Genomic DNA, 20654 nt, shown 5'->3' with positions numbered 1-20654 from the left:
TCCGGCAGTTGTTCAATGTTTTGGCAACCAAGGTTTTATCATTGAATTTAAAATTTTTGGCCTGAATGCAGTTCGGGCAGATGGAGCAAGTACCACATGTGTAGTTCCCTATTGCTCTTTGGTTCTGCAGAGTGGTCTGAAAATTACCGTCAATTTTTTTATACGTTGTCACAAGAGAATTTCTAATGGTTTTATTACGCCTAAATGAAAAAAGGGGTTTGGATAATGGTGTCTGCAATCCGTTATTCAAAATTTTCCAATTTCTATTGATTATGTTTTTGATTTTGTTGCTCAAACATGAGTATTGGCTAACAAAGACTATCTGGTCTGAAATTTTATTCTTTTTCTCTTTATTAGTATTAAGGAGATGATCCCTATCATAGAACCTAGCACGTTTAAAAGAGTGCCTGATTAGTCTTTTAGGATAACCTCTAGCCTTTAGTTTATTTTCCATTCTCTCAGCATGATGGTAAAAATCAGTGAGGCTTGAACAATTACGACGCAACCTTAAAAATTCCCCAAATAGAATATTATCCTTTTGTGATTTAGGATGGTTACTGTCATATTTTAAAAGGGTGTTTCTGTCCGTAGGTTTGGAGAACAATTCATCCTGTAACTGACCTGACATATCTTTTAATTTTATGTCCAAAAAATCAACACTTGTGTCACTGAAGGAAGCTGTAAACCTCAAGTTTACATCACCCATATTGAGCCATTCCAAGAAAACCGACAGTTGATCACTGGCACCATTCCAGATGAAAATGATATCATCAATGAAACGGTGCCAGTGCAAAACGTTTTCGAAAAATGGTGCCGTCTCGTTGTAGATGTGTTTTTGTTCAAACTGACTCACATAGAGGCAGGCCAGACTTGGGGCACATGTGGCCCCCATGCTGGGCCCTTTAATTTGTTTATAGAGCTCTTCTTTGAACAGAAAGATGTTGTTCTTCAACACCATTCTGATGCAACTCAAAATGAACTGGCAATTACCGCCGTTCAAATTTTCTTGCTCCAGATTGGACAGCATTGCTCGTATGGTGTCGTCTTGGGGGATGTTTGTGTATAAAGCTTCGATGTCCAGGGTCACCAGCAGCTGGGTTTCCCTGTCGAAGCTTAGCCCTTCAAAGATCGCAATGGTATGTGCTGTATCTTTTAGATACGATTTTTGTTTTCGGAAAATTGGTCTCAAGAAGAAGTCAGCATTGGTCTCATTGGTGGATTGGCCATATTTTTGTGTATTTTAGGGAGGCCGTAGATTGCAGGGATGATAGGATTATTGTTGAAGAGAAACTTGTATTCATTCTCACATATCCAGTCTTCCTCTCTGCCTAAGTTAAGAAGTTGTGCTACTTCCTTCTTAAGAACATCAATCACAGAAAAGGGAACACGTACATAATGATCTTTCACATTGAGTAGTGACATCATCCTATTTTCATAATCTACAGTATCTAAAATGATCACCCCTCCGCCCTTATCGGTGGGTTTGATGGAAATTAGATCACATTCCTGTAGTGATTTAAGAGCTTTTCTTTGGTTAAAGGATAGGTTATTGTTCTGATTGTGCGGAGTTGCTAAACTATTCTTAATCTCTATCTCCACAATTCTTTCAAAGAGTTCAACGTTTTTGTCAAGTTGACTCAAATTTGGTGTAAAAATAGATTTAGGTTTGAAGCCTGTGATGTTGGGTGCTGGTTCATAAGTTTTGTCTGAGAAGAAATTGTTCAGTCTAATTTTTCTAAAAAAACTCCTCATGTCCTGTTCTAATTCAAATTTATTCAATGGAGCTGTCGGTGCAAAACTGAACCCTTTCTTTAATACCTCTTGTTCCTCATTTGTCAGTGTCCTATTTGAGAGATTGATAATAGGGATCTCTTCTACCTCCAGTATCTCTGATTCCTGGTTTTCAAGTAATCTTGGGTTGAATAGTTTTGACGTTGATGGTTCCTCGTCTGTTCCTCCCTCGTATAGTTCCGATAATTCCTTTGCCCTCTGTTCTGGCGCCCCCCTAAAAAAGGTTCCCGTTCAAAAGTAACGCCTGGCCTTACTGGTTGTTCAGTTCTTTGCTACTTGACCCCGAGGATTCAGAGAAAGTAATTATTTTGTTCCCCCCTCTTGAATATACTGGTCTTTGATATTGTGGTTTATCCCACCTTTGTTCTCTCTTGGTCGTATAATACTCTTTATTTAGAAATGTATACACTAATTCTGCACTAAATTTTCCTACATCTTTCCTGAACTTGGTAATTTTTTTATTTGTAAGGTACTCTCTATAACCATTGGTTTCTAATTCCAACTCATCTAATTTCTTTTTTGCATCATCCAAGGCTGTATTCTGTTTGAATGCTGCTTCCAAATCCTCTATTTCTTTCCGCTCAATAATCATAACCTCTTGGGCAGTTTCTATAATAAGAATAAGCCAATCCCTACTACAACGATTGGCTATATGTGTCCAAATCTCTAAAAAATGTTGGTTCTCAATGAAAAGACCAGGTTCATTCCTGATGCGTAATCCTATAGGTATGACTCCAGCTTTTAAGTATTCTATTAAAAAATCAGCATGGAGTTCCGTCCTGATTAGTTTCTTTTTTAAATTGAGTATTTTCATTATTTGCTCGTGACTGCTATTATTAATCATAGATTTGCCACCGCCTCTTGGATTTTGATTTATAAGCCTGTTAAATTGATCCTCTGAGAAACCGAATGTTTTGAAATTATCCATTTCTATACCCGGGAAGGCTTTTCAAATAATGGACTATAATATGTCCAAGAAAGCGACCTCTCCAACCCAAAAGGGCTGTGCTATGAAGTTTAAAGATGAGAGTGAGAGGGACCCCTTGTAACAACCAAGGGAAATAGGGTACTTATGTCAAATATAGAGAGAGATTCCCAGGCGAAAAGCTTAAGAGGACACCATACTAATTATGGCACATGTAAATTACAGCCCATATGTTAGAACATGTACAATATCAAATTAAACAAAAACCATATTAAAATGATTTTAAAAAAATATATATATTTTTATAAAAAAAACAGTAAAAATACTTTGGTTTTTGAGTATACAGAAACACATAAAAACTCACAATTACAACTAATAATATGCAGTCCTATATAGTTGGGAAAATTTCATGCCCACCCATACCAATGGGGTATACAATATTCTCAATAAAAGACAATTTCATCTAATTCCTATTCTAATTCAATACACTTAACAGAGAGACAAAAACAGACAGTTTATTTTGTCATTCTTATAACACATCCGTTTTTAAAGTTTCAGAATACTATTCTTCGGAACAAACAGATCATAATATGTCTCAAAGAAAAGCTATTGATACGGATTGTGTCAAGTGATAGCGTTGACGCGTTTCGATGGTTTTAGCTATGGTCCATCTTTATCAAGACAATAATAACGTCCCTCTTGTTATAGGCACTGGTTGGTTGCCGTTGTTACTCACTCCTGTTAACAATAGATCAGGATAAACAAATCAGTTCACAAGGTTTTGGCTGTATAAATCATCTATTACATGAACTGCTTTCCATCGATTACATCTGAATAAACCATTCTTTTTTTATTTTTTATCAGGTCTCATAATGACGTATATGTAGCTTTATTGTCCACCACCATTATGTCTCCGTATACATTACACAATTTACCTGTTATATTCTATCAGATGGGCTCTAAAGAAATTCATAACTTGATAGGCATAAAAACAACCCATTGTTGGCAATAAACCCAAAAAAAAGGTTACCTTATATCATAAAATCCTGTTTCCAAATATATAGATAGAATCGATAGGTCTTTGCCATTGAAATGGAAAGATATAATGGTAACAGAGTATGTCAATATGACCCTCCTTCTCGTGTGGTGTTGTAATGTATTAATTGAGAGAGAATACTAGGGGTATCCCAATTCTTACCTCTATATGCACGTTAAGTAGTCAATTTATGTTAAAAATCAATCATCATATTCGTGCTTGCATGTACAGACATACCTGAACATGGGAGAAAGATAAAAACTTAGGTTCTATTATCTGGGAAAAATCTAATTTGTGTTTTAAATGAGAATCTTCTAATTGTATCTACTAAATCTCTTTCCTGCTATTACTGGTATCCATATTATATAGTCTCAGCCAGGTTATATTGGGCTATAGGGCATACTTTTTTTTCTCCCTTCCCCCTCCTCTTTTTTTGTCCATCTATTTATTCATATGTACATTTGTTTTATAATCTTATGTTTTTGTCTCTCTGTTAAGTGTATTGGATTAGAATAGGAATTAGATGAAATTGTCTTTTATTGAGAATATTGTATACCCCATTGGTATGGTTGGGCATGAAATTTTCCCAACTAAATAGGACTGCATATTTTTAGTTGTAATTGTGAGTTTTTATGTGTTTCTGTATACTCAAAAACCAAAGTATTTTAAATGTTTTTTTATAAAAATAAAAAAAATGTTTTTATCATTTTAATATGGTTTTTGTTTAATTTGATATTGTACATGTTCTAACATAGGGGCTGTAATTTACATGTGCCATAATTAGTATGGTGTCTATACTATGTTCCAGACATGGCCACTTCTCCCACATCAGCCCTCAGTTGCACTCAAGCCAGGGGGGATATGCGTCCGGGAGCCAGTGTCTGTGTCTCGGCAGATGGAGAAGCAGGGAGTAGCCCCCCTTGTGGGGGGCTACTCCCTGCTTCTCCATCTGTATGTGCCACGTCCCCGAGAGTTTGGGTTTCATTTTAAACAGGTGGAAATCTATTCTGATCCCCTCAATATCCCTAGAGTTTTTGGGATTCACTATAGACACGGTGAAGGATCAGCTACTCTTACCTCTGAAGAAGATTACTAAGATTTGCAAGGAAATTCGATTGGCCCTAAGACAAGACACCTTAACTTTGAGAGAACTTGCCAGGCTTCTGGGCCTCCTCTAATCTTCCATGCAGGCTATATTTCTGGGCCCATTACATTATCGCACTTTATAGAGGATAAAAGCGAGAGCAATGCAAAGAGATTTGTAGTACAAGGACAGGGTTTCCCTGGATCAGGAGGGCCAGATTGGAGTTGGGTTGTTGGTTGGAAGACCTGGATGCCTGAAATGGACGAGCAATTTTTTTGGGTCCTCTCCAGATTTAATTCTCAAATTGGATGCGAGTTTTGGTTGGGGTGCTCTTCTGGGAACCCAGAATACAGGAGGACTGTGGTCCCACATGGAGAGGTCCCATCTTCTAAATTTTCTGGAGTTAACCACATGCCTTTACGCTCTTATGAGTTTCAAGCATTCTTTACAGGGTAGACCTGTCCTGCTGAAGATGGACAATGTTTCAGCTGTGGTATACATGAATTATTTAGGGGGTATGAAATTGACAGACCTATCGTAACTGGCCAAGAGGCTTTGGATGTTCTGTCTGGAGAACAAGATCAGCCCCAAGGCATAGTACCTTCCAGGGAAGACAAATATGTTGACCGATTGGAATTTGAGATTTTTAAGGGATTACAGTGATTGGAAGCTTAACAAATCATTCTTTGGGATTCTGTGCCACTTATGGGGTTTATTGTGGCTGGCCTTGTTTGCGAGAAGGCTGACTTTTCTAATGAAGAGATATTTCAGCTGGATGCCAGACCCAGGTGCTCTAGCTGTGAACACCTTCCTGCAGTCCTAGAAGGGAATTCACACAATGATTCAGATGGTTCTTCAGAAATGGAGGCAGAAGGTATGCTCTCTGGTTTTAATAACTCTCTTTTGGCCATCTCAGACATGGTTTCCAATGACCTTGGAACTAGGAGCGAGATTCCCTTTCTTCTTCCCGCAGACGTGGATGGGAGGGAGCCCCATTGGTTCTGAATGGGACTTTGAACCTTCTTGCCTGGAAGGTACCAGGAGATCTAGGGAGATGCCAGGACTTTCGGGAAGAGCTGAAAAGCTCCTACAAGAGTCCTGGGCTCCAGGTACCCGCAGTAGATACAATATAATATGGAAAACATGGATACGTTGGTGCTTGGAGAATGGATTTGGATAACGTGCAGGTTCCTATAGTTGAAGTTGTTAATTTTTTAATGTAACATTTTGATAAGGGACTAAGTTACAGAAAGCGTAACTGCTATAGGTCTGCAGTATCTGTTGGTCATGCTTTGGTGAATGATAGGAGTGTTGGAAAAAATATCATAGTTTGTAGAATTTTTAAGAGCATCAGTTTAAAGAGACTTTCTAGACCTAAGTATGAGTCCCTTTTGGAACATGAATCTGGTTTTGGATCTGTTCACTACTTGGCTGAGGAATAGATTTTTGAATAAGAAAAGGTTTTCTATGAAGTTAGTTTTGTTACTCTGTCTAATTTCCTGTTGACGCGTGCCAGCTGTTAAAGCTTTATAGGTATGTAACAGAGTTTATGATGCCTCTTGGGTGAATTTTGAGATCATGAGAAGAACTAAAACAATGTCCAATACCATATTTTACCCCAATTGTGATTCATGCAAGAAAATGTGTGTGGTAAATAGTATGAAGGAATATGATGTCAGAATGAGTTAACATCGTCCAGATGGTGTTAATCAACTTCTTATTTCCTTTGTTAAACCCTGTAGCGCTGCTACCTCTGCAACAATAGGAAGATGGGTTAAATAGACTATGCAGCTAGCGGGCCTTGACCTTAATAAGTTTCAAGCTAACTGTGAGGGGTGCTATGGCTAGTCAGTCTTTCTGGAAGGGTGGCAGGCTAAAAGACATCCTTAAGGCCGCTGGTAAAATTCTTCTACTTTTGCAAAACATTATCGTAAGCAGATTGAGCACATGTCTGATGTGGTTTTGGAGAACTACCAACATGCATAATGGTAGCCTCCGGTTTTGTAATGAAATAGCGAGTCTCCTTATTAAATGCCAAGAGAATCTGAATTTCATTAAAGCCATAGAGTCTAACATTATCCCACTCTCCAATCCAAGGAGTAGGGCTGGGGCGTTTTCATTAAAAAAAAAAAAAAAAAAGAATTTTGAAAGATAACAATTTATGTTATGTTTATTAAATATGTTCATATGTTACTAGTCTTTTGGCCTTTTACACAATTCGCTATTGAGGATGTACTAGAATTCCTCTTCAATTTCAGATAATGTCCAGTAGATCTGTTCTTCGTGGATTCTCCATCGCCTGGAATTATGGCGCATCAAGTGTTTTCCCCTCCATTGTTCTACTATGACGCTTCTTCGTCGTATATGAATTTTTTTCTTTATCCTGTTATTCTCATGCCATTTCCGGATTCTACGTGATGCATGAAGAAGGATTTTGGAGCGCATTTCACAGAGGCAGAATGTAATGCGTGCATGCCTGTTATGTGCCAGGAGTATTCTGTTTTGGAATAATTCTATTTGTGATTTGCATTAAAGTAATAATGCTTAATGTTAGACTCCGTGTCTTTAATTAAATTCAGATTCTCTTGGCATTTAATTAGGAGAATCGCTATTCTGTATGCTTAATATACTATACCCATACCATTGGATGTAAATAGGAGGTGTGATTGACATACCACCACTACCTTTCTGTTCTTCAAGTAACTTGCACTAGCTTCTGTTTTTCACTGACTGTTAGTCTTTTCTCTGGTGATAATAGCAAGAAGAAGACATGCAAGATGGGTGTAACAATGTATGCAAAAAAATAGTAAGTTACTGTGTGCATGTGTTGTTCCTCATAATTGGTGCTAATTTGTAAATTGTGCAAAAAGATTTTATTCACAGTGCAAAGGCAGTTGACCCTATGTAGATAGTGTTCTGGGTAATCCCATTAGCCTTTTATGTTGCATGTCACAAAGTGCAGAGACCTCTCAATGGTCATCTTGATTTCAGGTTTCTTAATTAAAACTCAAGTGTGAAATGCCTACTTGTCCTGTCCAAATCAATCCCCTTGCGGTGGGGGTGAATAAAAATCAAAATATCAATTTCTCAAATAATAAAAACAAATGTGGCTATTAGATGATCATAAGCTACACTTTTAAAGATGTAAATGCATGGAAATACATTGTAGAAGATTTGTGGCTGAAGTGTTGTGCCCCGTAAATGGGGTTGTAAGAACTGTCTCAGTGCTAAATTCTCGGTGAGCATTCAGGCTTCCTTATTAATGGATCTTTCACATTGTTGAATCATTCTGTAGTTAGACTGGCAATGCCCGGGACTGTTAAAATAGCAGCAACCAATGTTAAAATTGGCCAAAGACTCAACAACAGTGTTTATTTACCTCATCTGAAACAATCCAAACTTGAGCAACTGAGGTGGAAGGTGGCTGAGTTCTTTGCTCCCTCTAGAGGCGACCATAACACAGATATATTCTACATATCATGTTGTATGAAATCTCCCGAAAGAGCTTCACTCTTTTGCATTTAGCTTTCAATTTTAAGCAACATTTGATTCCTTATTGCCCTTTCCCGTTCTATAGCCAGCCAATATTTTGGTCTACTCAACTGTGAGTTGTGTGAGGTATTTTGCATACTATCTGGTCCGAGTAGAAATTTTCAACTGTCATTATAGAAAATTAGGAATAAGAGACCACTGTTCAAAATGTGCTGCTCTTGTGGATGAACAAAAAGATACACCGGTAATATACACTTAATAATGCATTTATTACCTATTACCCAATCAGACATTCCCTCCAAAGACTCTTAAGAACAGGAAAAGGAGGCTGGCCTTATAACTTTCAGAGAGGAAAAGGATTCCCCCTTCTGAAGGGGATTCCCACTTCTGAAAGGGATTTCCCCTTGTTATGGGAATCATTCTTGATAAGTGCCTCACAACAGGTTTCCAAAAGGGGGCAAAAAAAAGAGGATGTTGAACTTCCTGCGCTGGAGTTCTCTACTCCTGCAAAGCAAAAAACTAAAGATTCCTCAATAAAGATGTTAGAAAGGCTCTAGACACTCTGCACAGTGGATGCCATGAAAAAAAGCCATTATAAGACTTAGCCAGCTTTGCTTCTTAGATCATTGTTGATGTAAAGCCTTTTATCTTGGACGGTAAATTGACCACCATCAAAGATTCAGATGATGGCAAAAGCCCCGTAGTCAATGACCACATCACTGGTAAAGACCTTAGTTTCGCCATCGACCACCACACTGCCAATGACTGATCCTGTTGGCAACCAAAAACACTATTGCTCCCCCATTAACAAGGACAAGCTGGATATCTCAGTGGAACACATATTGGGAAGTCTGAATTATCACCTGGATGCCATTAGCCACTCTGATAGATTGCCGCAAGTAAGAGCTCCTTCAAGTTTAACTACAACAAATCTTCAGGAAGTGGGCTCATCCTGTCCTGACCCGTTTCTCACCCTGAAGAACCAAAGTGTGCATATTATGCAAGCATGTACTGTTCACCCAAGCTATAGACAATGTCTTCTCAATTACATGTAAGAATGTCTTTTCTTGTGCCATTCCTCCATTTCCCTTCATTCCTAGAGTTCTGAAGAGTGAATAGACTCATGTTCACTGATATTGATAACTCTAATGTGGCCATCCGATCTGGTTTTGCTGCAATGATAAACACAAATTCTGTTCAGGAGACGCCTGAAACACCACCCCAAATGCAACAGTCAGCCAGACTACTTGATTCCTGAACACCTAGAATTGTGACATTGTGACTCCTCAGATTGTATGGCAGCTCTGGTGCAAGCACGAAGCCCCCCTTGCCACGACATAAACCTATAAGTTCTATTAGAAGCATTTTTGCATGTGGTGCAATGCTGTCGGCCGCTATTCCATCTCCAAATTGCTGCACCAAATGCTGCCATATGTGCACCAGCTGGCCAGGGATGCTCTTAATTACTCATCAGTAACAGTCCATTTGGCTGCAACATCGAGGTTCAGAAGATAGAGCAATGCTCCCCTCCATCAAGGACTGGACACTGTAAAGGTCTGTTGAATCTTCTTGTTTCTTCTCATCTCTTCTTGCCTGAGGAAAGTGCGGCCACTCCTTGTGGTCATGGTACCACCCTGCATAGAGTAGTATACGTGAATGATGTTGTGTCTTTTTAGGAGAGTCCCAAGTAGAAAGAAAAACCCACCAAGGGGTGGAAAAGCTCATTAGCAATCTTGTAGAACTTGATTTGAAGATGACCATTTAACGGAGGAACACAGCAGGTCACCAAACTTCCCCTGGCATCAGGATGGAGAAGGGAGCCAAGCAAGAATTCAAGGGGAAGAATTAAGAAGAGTATCAAACTGCTACAAGTAAAAAAATAAGGGACATGCATAGTAGCAAGGAGAAAATAATGTATTGAAAAGTAAGGGAATGAGTGCATTGGATTTATGTATTTATTTATTTAGTGTTTTCTATAGCGCAAACATGACCTTGAGTGGGGTATCAGAGCCCTTCACATTTGCATATCAATAAACAGTTTTGTTACCAAGTCATCAGTAGTTGTACAATGATTTTGCGAAAAACATTAAAGCTTAATAAACATATATACAATACCCCAAAGAGGTTAATGTTCGATGAGAGGTAGCATGCGTATAATCATGGTGGAACAATGATAATGACGAATCTGCTGCGATTATGGGAAATATTTACTCATGTAAAAAGATTTGGCTTCATTTTTTAAAATAGAGATTGATGAAATTCTTCTAATGTTAGGGGGAAGAGCGTTCCAAATTCTTGGCGCTGCACCAGAGAATGCTCGGTCATAAGTTATTTTCTTACGGCATCTGGCCGGTTGTAGTAATAGATCTCCATGGCTCCGGGAGACACGGCATTCTCCTGATTGTGTGATTTTCTGGGCTAGGTACACTGGTGTTTTGTAGTTTATCGCTTTGTAGCTAATGAGTGCCGTTTTTAGTTGTATTCTCGTTTTCTAAGGTAGTCAGTTAAGCGCTTTCAGATGAGGGGTGATGTGGTCGAATTTCCTGGAACCAGTTATAAGTCTTGTGGCCGCATTGAGGCAGGCTTTCAGTGGGGCTGTTGAAATCTTGGGGAGACCAGCTAGGGTTGTGCAACCATACTCGATCCTTGATATTACTAGTGCTTGGACTAATTGTGACTAATCTTTCTTCCGTGCCTTTATTTATGATTCAAAATTGAACTAACTTCATAGGAAAAGACTCTACTTCATCTTTGATTGGGAACTTCAATTCACCTGTGGACAGCCAACCATGTGGGGAAGGGGTGGTCTTAGGCTTCTCCACACCTCTTTTCAGTAAGTCATGACTTATGTTTGGCACATGAAGAAGCTGACATCTTGGCGGGCGTGGCCAAGCAGGCTACAATGGCGTTTGTGGTTTGCTGAGGTTCCGCGATCGGGCCCGCAAATTGCCCGTTTCCAGGCGCTGCTCGCAGCAGCGAAACCGGCTCTGGACACCGGAACCAGCCCTGTGTCCATTGGTGCGCTTACCTGGTGGCCAGCGGCGGCGGTGCGGGTGTCGGACCGTGGCTCCCGGCCGCAAGATGGCGGATGTTCGTCCTGAGCGGGGGGACTAGACGGCCTGGGTGAATGCCTCGGAACCGGCGCCGACCTCCGCCCACAGCAGACCACCCGCGAGGGAGGCGAAGGTGCCGGAACGCAGTCTTGGGGAGATAGAGACCGCCTTGATCCTCGAACGCGCACCCGCTGCCAGCTCCAGGACGACGCGAGGGGAGCAGCCGGCCATCTTGGGTCGGACGCGGACCCTCTCCGGCGGCTGGGGATATGAGCGGACGCCACGCCGGAGTGCCAGCCGAGGACGGCGCCCCCCCTTTCTGGGGGCCTGAGATCCGAGAGGCAGCTTGTCGCCCTCAAATCGGCGGTGAGTCCCAGATGAGCCCCTCTCAGTAGCCGTTGCGCCTGACCCCAAGATGGCGCCCGGCGTCCGGCAAGACCGACGGGGCACGACATTGGGGACCCGGTGAGGTGCATACCGGCAACAACGAGGTGAGCTGTGCCCCATATGTCCACGCAAGCAAGATCCCCCACAGCTGATCGGCTGGTCGAACAGAATGCACAGGAATCGACGGCTGCCTGATCTTGACATGGCGGCATAATCCCCGGCACCGCAATTGACAGCGCATTCCTGCAAAAGGGGGGCACGTAGCAACGACCCCACAACCGCCCCTGATCCTTGAACAATACGCGGAGAGGACTGAGGCCATTCTAGAGGTGCCCGATGCCGGCGGTGACGAGGACTTCGACGGAGGGGTCCCCCTCTCACTGAACAGCTGTACCCAGACCTTTGGTGGGCGTGGGCCCGCGTATTGATGGTCCCAGCAGGGAGCCCGGTATCGGCAGACCACATACCCCGCTCTACACGCCAGCGCTCTCATTGTGCGCCATTGCCCTAGCCGCCACCATGGGGAAATCGAGGGTGACCCAACACACGTCGGTGCCCGAGACAGCCCCGGAGAACATGCCAAAGACCCGGACGTGGGCAAACACTGAGGCGCCACAGGCCGATCCTACGATCTCGGACAAACTGGATCAAGTCCTGGCGGCCATCGAGCTCTCCAGGGTCTCCATGGAGGAGAGGCTCGGGACCCTGGCAACAGATAACAGCCTCATCCGCGACGACCACCGCAAACTAGCGGACAGAGTGCAAGATGGGGAAAAGACAGTGGCCGACCTACAACCCATAATCAAGACGCACCAGAAGACGCTACAAGAGGTCCTACATCGCCTAACCATTATGGAGGAACGCATGGATGACTTAGAAGGACGTTCGAGATGCTGTAACATTCGCGTGTTGGGTTTACCAGAAGGAATTGAGGGCTCGAGCCCCCTGACCTACATGGAGGCATGGGTGAAATCCTTCACCCCGGAGACGGATCGGTCGGCATTCATCTCTTTGGAACGCGGCCACAGGGTCCCGGCCCGCAAGCCGCCGCCAGGAGGTGCTCCGAGGCCGATGCTAGGGAAGTTCCTACACTTTCGGGACAGGGACGTGGTGCTGCGAGCGGCAAGAGCGGCAGGCCCCCTGCAGGTTGAAAATAAGCGGATCACGGTATTCCTGGATTATGCGTGAGCAGTGCAGCAACGACGGTCTTCATTCTTGGACGTGAAACGTCGACTCCGAGAGAACAATATTCAGTACTCCCTGCTCTTTCCAGCTCGCCTCAAGGTCATCCATAACGGCTCCACTGTCTTTTTTACAACTGCCGGGGAAGCACAGGATTGGGCGGATCATCAATGCCCACAGCAATCCAGAGCCAAAACCACACGGGATCATAGTCCTAAAATGTCACGACCCAGGAGACGCACCCAGAAGCGTCCGCGTGGTGGTGCCACCAGTATGACCAGAATACGCACCCAAGACTCTCCAGACCTGGAACAAATCGTGAAAGAGCGAAGGGAGGCCCTGCAGGCAGTGATTGATCTTCAGGCGTCCCCCCATTTGGAGGACATAGACCGACCTCCGCACATTTTTTCATCAGAGGGGGAGAATGAAAGCAATGGAACATTGTCGGGCGAGGACTCTGTGACACCCCCTCTGGTCACCCCACAAACAGCGGACCTCATCCTAGATGGACAAACAAGGACCCTTTTGACGTAAGATGGGCTCGCCGAGAGTACAATGAGGGCAGTTATATTCAAAACTCACTAACCAACTATATGCACCATAGCCATTATACGACACGACATGAGCAGCGCCCACTGATCCTACAAAGGCCCGACGCGCGACCAGCCTCGCACATCCACACCGCCGCCCCCACTATATATTGTTGCACCCTCCTCACTAGGGAGAGTAGGTTTGGACGCATCGTTCCCGACGATGGGTCCCTGGTATTGGGACTGTTTCCCGACCCCAGTTATACAGTTAGTTCTCCCCGTTCAGCGATGTCCCAACCCCATTCATGGAATGACATACACCTGGGTGCCCGAAACACATAGACGACCAGTGTCGTGGGTTGCGTGTACCCTCACTCGATCAGGAAGGTCTTGATTAGTATATCCCACCAAACACAGATTCCTATGGTCACACGCTGATACTGAACCATGGCAATAACTGCACAACACACTGACATCAGCAGCCTCACCCTCAACATCAGAGGGCTCCACACTCCGAGCAAACGGAATGCAGCGTACTCATATGCAAGGCGCCACAATGTTCGGATAGCTTTCTTACAGGAGACACATCTCATCGCGACGGAGGTGGGAAAACTACAGGCTAAATGGCGTGGTACCATATGCACCACGACCTATTCCGCGTTCGCACACGGGGCATTGATCTGGGTTCGGCCGGGAACCCCTTTTCAGGAACTCCGGAGGGTGGTGGATAAAGATGGCAGATACACGCTGCTAGAGGGACTCCTAGATGGACAAGCAGTACTCCTGGGCAGCATATATGCCCCCAATGTAGAACAAGACAAATTCTGGTTTCACCTCACTGGGATCCTGGCCCCTTTTGCCACTATCCCCTGGATTTTAGGTGGAGACTATAATTGCACGCTAGACTTGGCACTAGACCGCTCCCACCCCCCACCAGCGCATTCTCCAGCCCCTAGACAAACCGAAAGATTTCGGGCCTGGATCACACAATGGGCACTCACTGACGCGTGGCGAATGCGGCACCCACAGACCCGGCTGTACTCATTCCATCCCACATAACATGCATGTCCGCCTAGACAGATTCTTATGCTCAGCAGCAATATTGCCCAAAATTACTCACACGGACTACATGGGCCGGGTCATTTCAGATCATGATGCCCATATCCTACGACTCAACTGGAGGCCCCCACACCCCCCCGTCCCCACCTGGTGTCTACCACGGGATTGTCTCTCAGACCAAGTCTTTAGACACGAACAGGAGCGTAGCATCCAAGACTATTTTGCACACAATGCAGGCACGGCTTCCTCCACATTAGTAGAGTGGGACACATTCAAAGTAGTGGCCCGAGGAGAATGCATTAAACAGATTACAGGGGTCAAACGTACGCTGGAACAAGCACTCACCAAGGCTGAGCAACAACTTGCCGCAATCACTAAACGGGACATCACATCCGCGGAGGGGACGCAGCGATTAGCCAAAGCAAAAACAGACTATCAAGCCGCCTGCGCAGATCTCCGCCGATACAATTTTAGATCGTACGCAACCCGGATGCATAAAGAAAGGGATAAAACAGGCACATTATTAGCGTGGCTGGCCAAACAAGACGCCGACATAAAGCCCATCACAGAAATACTGGACTCCCAGGGCAAACTGGTGCGTTCCCAGGCCGAGATTCTTGTAGCATTTCTGTCAGGTTTGCAGAACTCCTCAGGATCCGGGCGATGTGGTATAGGTCGACCTCCTGATCTCCCCGGACTCCACCCAAGGGTTACAGAGCCCAGAGGTGATCAGGCGAGGGAAAGGATGGTGGAAGGGTCAGCAGGGACTAGATTCTGAAAAGAAAAAACATAACATATAGCCAACATAAACAGTCTACTCTCTTTAGGTCTCACTAGCAAAGGGGACTGCCAATACTGTGGTGGGAACAGACCTTCGGCTCCTGAGATACTACTCTCAGACATACACCACACCAGACCCCCTCACAGTCGCTCATCCGAGCCTCCAAGCCACCTCCTTAATGTTCATTCGTGAGTAAGAAAGTCTACAAAGAAGGCTTCCACGGTGAAGGCACCGCCGCCGGGGATCCCTACAATGTAGCGCTCCTTCACCCGGTGAGATCAACACGCTAGGCCTAATGTCTCGCTCTTCTAAGCCTATGCCGCTCTCCCAGCGCTGTTTGATTGCTTTGTATTCCCCAAAGTCGCGCTCCCTCAGCGCTGCTTGCAATGTAGCTCTACCGAGCTCTTAATTCCACGTCGCGCTATCTCAGCGCTGCAAAAAGAAAGGTAAGCTCCTCCGAGCTAAGGTCTCGATGTCGCGCACTCTCAGCGCTGCCAAAGTAAAGATAAGCTCCTCCGAGCTACGGTCTCGATGTCGCACACTCTCAGCGCTGCCAAATTAAAGATAAGCTCCTCCGAGCTAAGGTCTCGATGTTGCGCACTCTCAGTGCTGCCAAATTAAAGATAAGCTCCTCCGAGCTAAGGTCTCGATGTCGCGCACTCTCAGCGCTGCCAAATTAAAGGTAAGCTCCTCCGAGCTTGAGATTCGATGTCGCGCTTTCAAGCGCTGTTGTAAAGGGGCCGTCCGAGCCTCAGTCAGTGTCGGACAGGAAAGGCGGGTAATGATGTTAGCAAGGGTCGGGCAGGTGAGGGAAAGTTGAGCTCAGCCGAGCCCCGCTGCGACTTCTCACCTGCTTCCTCCCTTTAACCGCGGCTGCTCCAAATACGCTCCCCGCCTGGTCGCCAAGCTCCGAGGGACGGGGAAAACAATGGAGACCTCCGGTACGCCTTCATCCGCTACTCCGCTTCTGCTCCGTTCCTCTTTCCTGCCTGGACGCCTTGCTCCGAATGACGGCAAAGGAACTTCAGTTTCAAAATAACGCACGCCCTCTGCCGTGCGCGACTTCCTTTTATAAACGCCCACTTCCTGGTTCCCGGGCGGCTGGGACTTGTAGTTTTTTAGACGCTAGGTAGGCGCCTTAAATCCCGAATCCTCACAGTAGGTTCCCCCCCCCCCAGCGCCTCCTAGAGCCAGGTTTCTCCAGATGTCTTCCGTAGAACCGTCTCACTGCCACAGGGGCGTGTACAGCTTCCGATGGCTCCCAAGAATCCTCCTCCGCCGAGTAGCCTTTCCATGAGACCAGGAACCACAGCTTGCCCCTGCGATAGCGAGCGTCGCGGATGCACCGCACCTCATATTCCAGACCTCCATCCACCCATACCGGTGGCGGGGCTCTCCTGGCGGATGCCACTGCCGGCTTCAGTAAACTGCAATGAAAAACGGGGTAAATCCGCAGTGACCCCGGCAGTTTGAGTTTATATGCCACCGGATTTATCTGCCGCACAACGCGGTAGGGTCCAATGAACCTGGGGTGGAATACACTATGCAATTTAAAGCGTATGTATCGGGTGGACAACCACACTCGATCACCCACGTTGTACGAAGGACCTGCTATTCTCTTCCGGTCCGCCCATCTCTTATACTTCCGTTTAGCCTCTCTTAAGGCCCCTTGTATCTTCTTGTGAAGCACGTGCAACTCCCGCAGCCGTGAATGGACTGCCGGTTGGTGTCTCAAATCCTCCGGTAGGGTTACGGGTAAAGTTTTTGCTTCATACCCAAAATTGGCCAGAAACGGGGACACTCCAATTGAGCTATGCCACGCACCGTTGTATGACAATTCGGCCATCCACAGCATGGACACCCAGGACTCCTGTGACTGCGACACGTAACACCTCAGATATTGTTTTAATGTTTGGTTTAGGCATTCGGTCTGTCCATCTGTTTGTGGATGAAAGCTGGTGGACATAGCGGACTCGATATGTAGCGCCTTACACCATGTTTTCCAGAAACTGGCTACGAATTGGGGGCCCCTGTCTGAAACAATGATTCCTGGCAAACTGTGAAGTCGTACTACATTGGTCAACAAGAGCTGAGCGGTCTGCCCAGCCGTGGGTAGTTTGTGGCATGGAATAAAATGACCCATCTTGGTCAGGCTGTCCACAACTACCAGAATCGCGGAATATCCGCTGTCGACCGATAATCCTGTAATATAATCCAAGCTGATATTTTGCCACGGTTGGTGCGGTGTGGGTAACGGAAGCAACTTCCCTTTTCTTTTTCCTCTCTCACTCTTGTTCCTAGCGCACTCTTCACAGGCCGTGACCCATAGACGGATATCCTTGTGCAACGTTTCCCACCAGAAATGCCTTGTCACTGCCTCCGTCGTCTTTCGGATTCCTGGATGTCCGGCCAACCGAGAGGCATGGCACCAGTGAAAGGCCTTGGTTCGGAGTACCTTTGTTGGAAGGAACAGCCTATGCCTGTAAAAAGGAAGTCCTCCTTTGATGCAACGTTCTGGTGTCTTTGTGATCCATCGTTTCCACTCCTCGTCGGAGCGGCTAGCTCGTATTTCATCCAAAAACTCCTCGGCTCTCAAGACACAGATCACTTTAGCTGGATTGATGATAGCTAGGGGGGCAGGTGTCACGCTCCCTTCCTTCAGGGACTGTCGAGATAATGCGTCTGCCTTCCGATTGTCTGTGCCGGGCCTGAATGTAATGGTGAAGTCGAATTCTGCAAAACAAAGTGTCGATCTCATTTGTCTCGGCGTTAAATGACGCGCCGTCTTCATGTACAGCAGATTACGATGGTCGGAGTATACCATTACCGGATGTTGCGCCCCCCACAGGTTGTGGCGCCATTCCTGGAACGCCTTTTTTATGGAGAGGAGTTCTTTTTCTGCAATGGTATAATTCAGCTCGGCGGTGTCCAGTTTTTTCGATAGATAAGCTATTGGATGCAGCCTGCCGGTGTCTTTATCTCTTTGAGACAGAACGGCCCCTATCGCATCTTCTGACGCATCCGCTTCCACTATGAACGGGACGTCTGTCTGTGGATGTCGTAGGATCGGTGCTGTAGTAAATTTGGCCTTTAGTAACTCAAAGGCGGCCGTTGCCTCCTTCGTCCACTGGAAGGGTACTCCTTTACGGAGGAGTCGTGTGATGGGTACCGCTATGTGGGAGAAATCCTGTATGAACCTGTGGTAGTAGTTCGAAAACCCTAAAAAACACTGCACCTCTCGCACTGATCTTGGTGTGGGCCAATCATGAATTGCCTGTACCTTTCCTTCAGACATACTCAACCCTTCTGGCTTCAGGATCACCCCCAAAAACTCCACCGTGGTTACCCCAAACTCACATTTGCTGAGTTTACAAAACAATTGGTTGGCCCTTAATTTCTCCAAAACCAACATAACATGCTTGGTGTGGTCACCCACTGCTGCTGAGTAAATCAAAATATCATCGACATAGACCACTACAAAGATGTCCATATACTCCCTTAGTACCTCATTTAAAAAAAACTGGAAGGCCGCCGGGGCATTACATAGCCCGAACGGCATCACCAAGTACTCATATAGGCCAAACCGGGTCTTAAACGCCGTTTTCCACTCGTCCCCCTGTCTGACCCTCACTAAATGGTAAGCCCCCTGGAGGTCTAGCCTAGTATAGATCACCGCCTCTCGCACTTGATCCAGCAGGACCCTGATTAGTGGCAACGGATACCTGTTCCGTACGGTATTTTTATGCAGCATTCTATAATCGCAACACGCCCTCAATTCCCCGTTGGCTTTTGCAATAAAAAAGAGCGGCGAGGCCGCAGGGGAACGCGATGGCCTAATGAATCCCAGAGCCAGATACCTGTCAAGATACTCTCGTAGATGGCGTGTCTCGGGTTCTGACAACGCATATACCCTGCAAGAGGGAATGACAGCCCCGTCCACCAGGTCTACGTGGCAATCAAAAGGCCTATGCGGGGGAAGTCGCTCTGCCTGTGTTTTGCTGAAAACATCAGCATAACCTGCATATTCCTCAGGTAACTCCACGTCTTTTTCCGCTGCCGTAGCCAGGCAGAAGAGAACTGCGAGAGCTAGGGCCTGTGATTGATGGGTTTGCAAACATTGTTCTGCACACCACTCCGACAGAAATCTCACGGTTCTCTCAGGCCAATTGACCGTTGGGTTGTGGCGTACAAACCAGGGCATTCCCAATATCACCTCGTATTGGGGTGCTGCTATGATGTTAAGCTCTATCTCTTCCTGGTGTTGGCGGTTTCCATCCCTTAGGGTCAATTATAGGTTCTTAGTGTGGAGAGTGATCCTTCCGGATTTCAGTGGTTCGCCGTCCACTGCCAGAACCTCCTCTGGGGATTCTCGCGGCACGGCTTCTATTGATAGCAAACTCACCAGCCCCCTATCAATGAAGTTTCCGGTTGCCCCTGAGTCTAACATCGCTAGTACCTGATGCACTTGCTCCCCCACTTCCAAACCTGCTTGTAATACTATATGAGATTCAGTGTCGGTAGATTTGGTACTGGCAAGAGAAGGTATTTTTCACACTGTATTCTCCGTTAGCAAAGGCGAGACCAACTCAGGAGAGCTCGTTTCCTTTACCAGGGTGGATACTGCTGCCTTCTTGCCTCTATATGGTACCGATGGGTTTCTAGGTTTGGAAGGACATTCACGTACAAAATGCCCCTTTTTCCCACAGTACATACAGAGCCCCAAGGCACGTCGGCTTTCCCTCTCCGCCCTGGATAAAGGGGCTCTCACGGCCCCTACCTCCATAGGTTCTGTGGCCGATGCCACCGGGCTCGGTTCTTTTTGTGTGTACCTAGCGGTCACCCCGCTTCCTTTGTACCGGTCTTCACCTCTTTCAGCCATGCGACCATCCAGTCGCAACACCAAGTTCATCAAAGCCGCGCAGGTTGTGGGTTTGGGATCTATCTGCGCCACTATGTCTTTTAATTCTTCACAAAGCCCCTGATAGAACAAGGACATTCTCTTCTCTTCCGGCCATGCCGCCTCCGCGACTAACCGGTTGAAAGAAGTGAGGTACGTCACCAAATCACCCTTTCCTTGTCTCAAAGAGAGCAACTCCTTGTCCGTACTAAAGGTGGTTGTTCGTCTATCGAACACTCCTTCGAACGCACCTCGAAAGGCGTCCCAGTCCGATAGGATCAAATCATTATTCCTCACCAAAGGGACCGCCCATGAAGCCGCGTCTCCCGCTAAATAAGAGATGGCAAATGCCACTCTAGAGTGATTCGTGGGAAAAGACGAAGGTTTACAAGAAAAATGTAACATTACCTGAGTAAGGAAGATCTGAATCTTTTGGG

At 45.7% G+C, this 20654-nt stretch overlaps 1 protein-coding gene across 15 annotated transcripts in view; it reads left to right on the top strand.

Moving 5' to 3' along the window:
- The window catches only part of PPIP5K1 (diphosphoinositol pentakisphosphate kinase 1), a 1768598-nt gene that overhangs the window by 219954 nt on the left and 1527990 nt on the right, over positions 1-20654 (top strand). The gene's annotated exons all lie outside the window — the stretch shown is intronic.

Source organism: Triturus cristatus, chromosome 3_1, assembly GCF_964204655.1.
Source record: "Triturus cristatus chromosome 3_1, aTriCri1.1, whole genome shotgun sequence".
NCBI lineage: Eukaryota > Metazoa > Chordata > Amphibia > Caudata > Salamandridae > Triturus > Triturus cristatus.
Note: the sequence above shows the minus strand (reverse complement) of the source record. Positions and strands in the feature narration are given on the sequence as shown.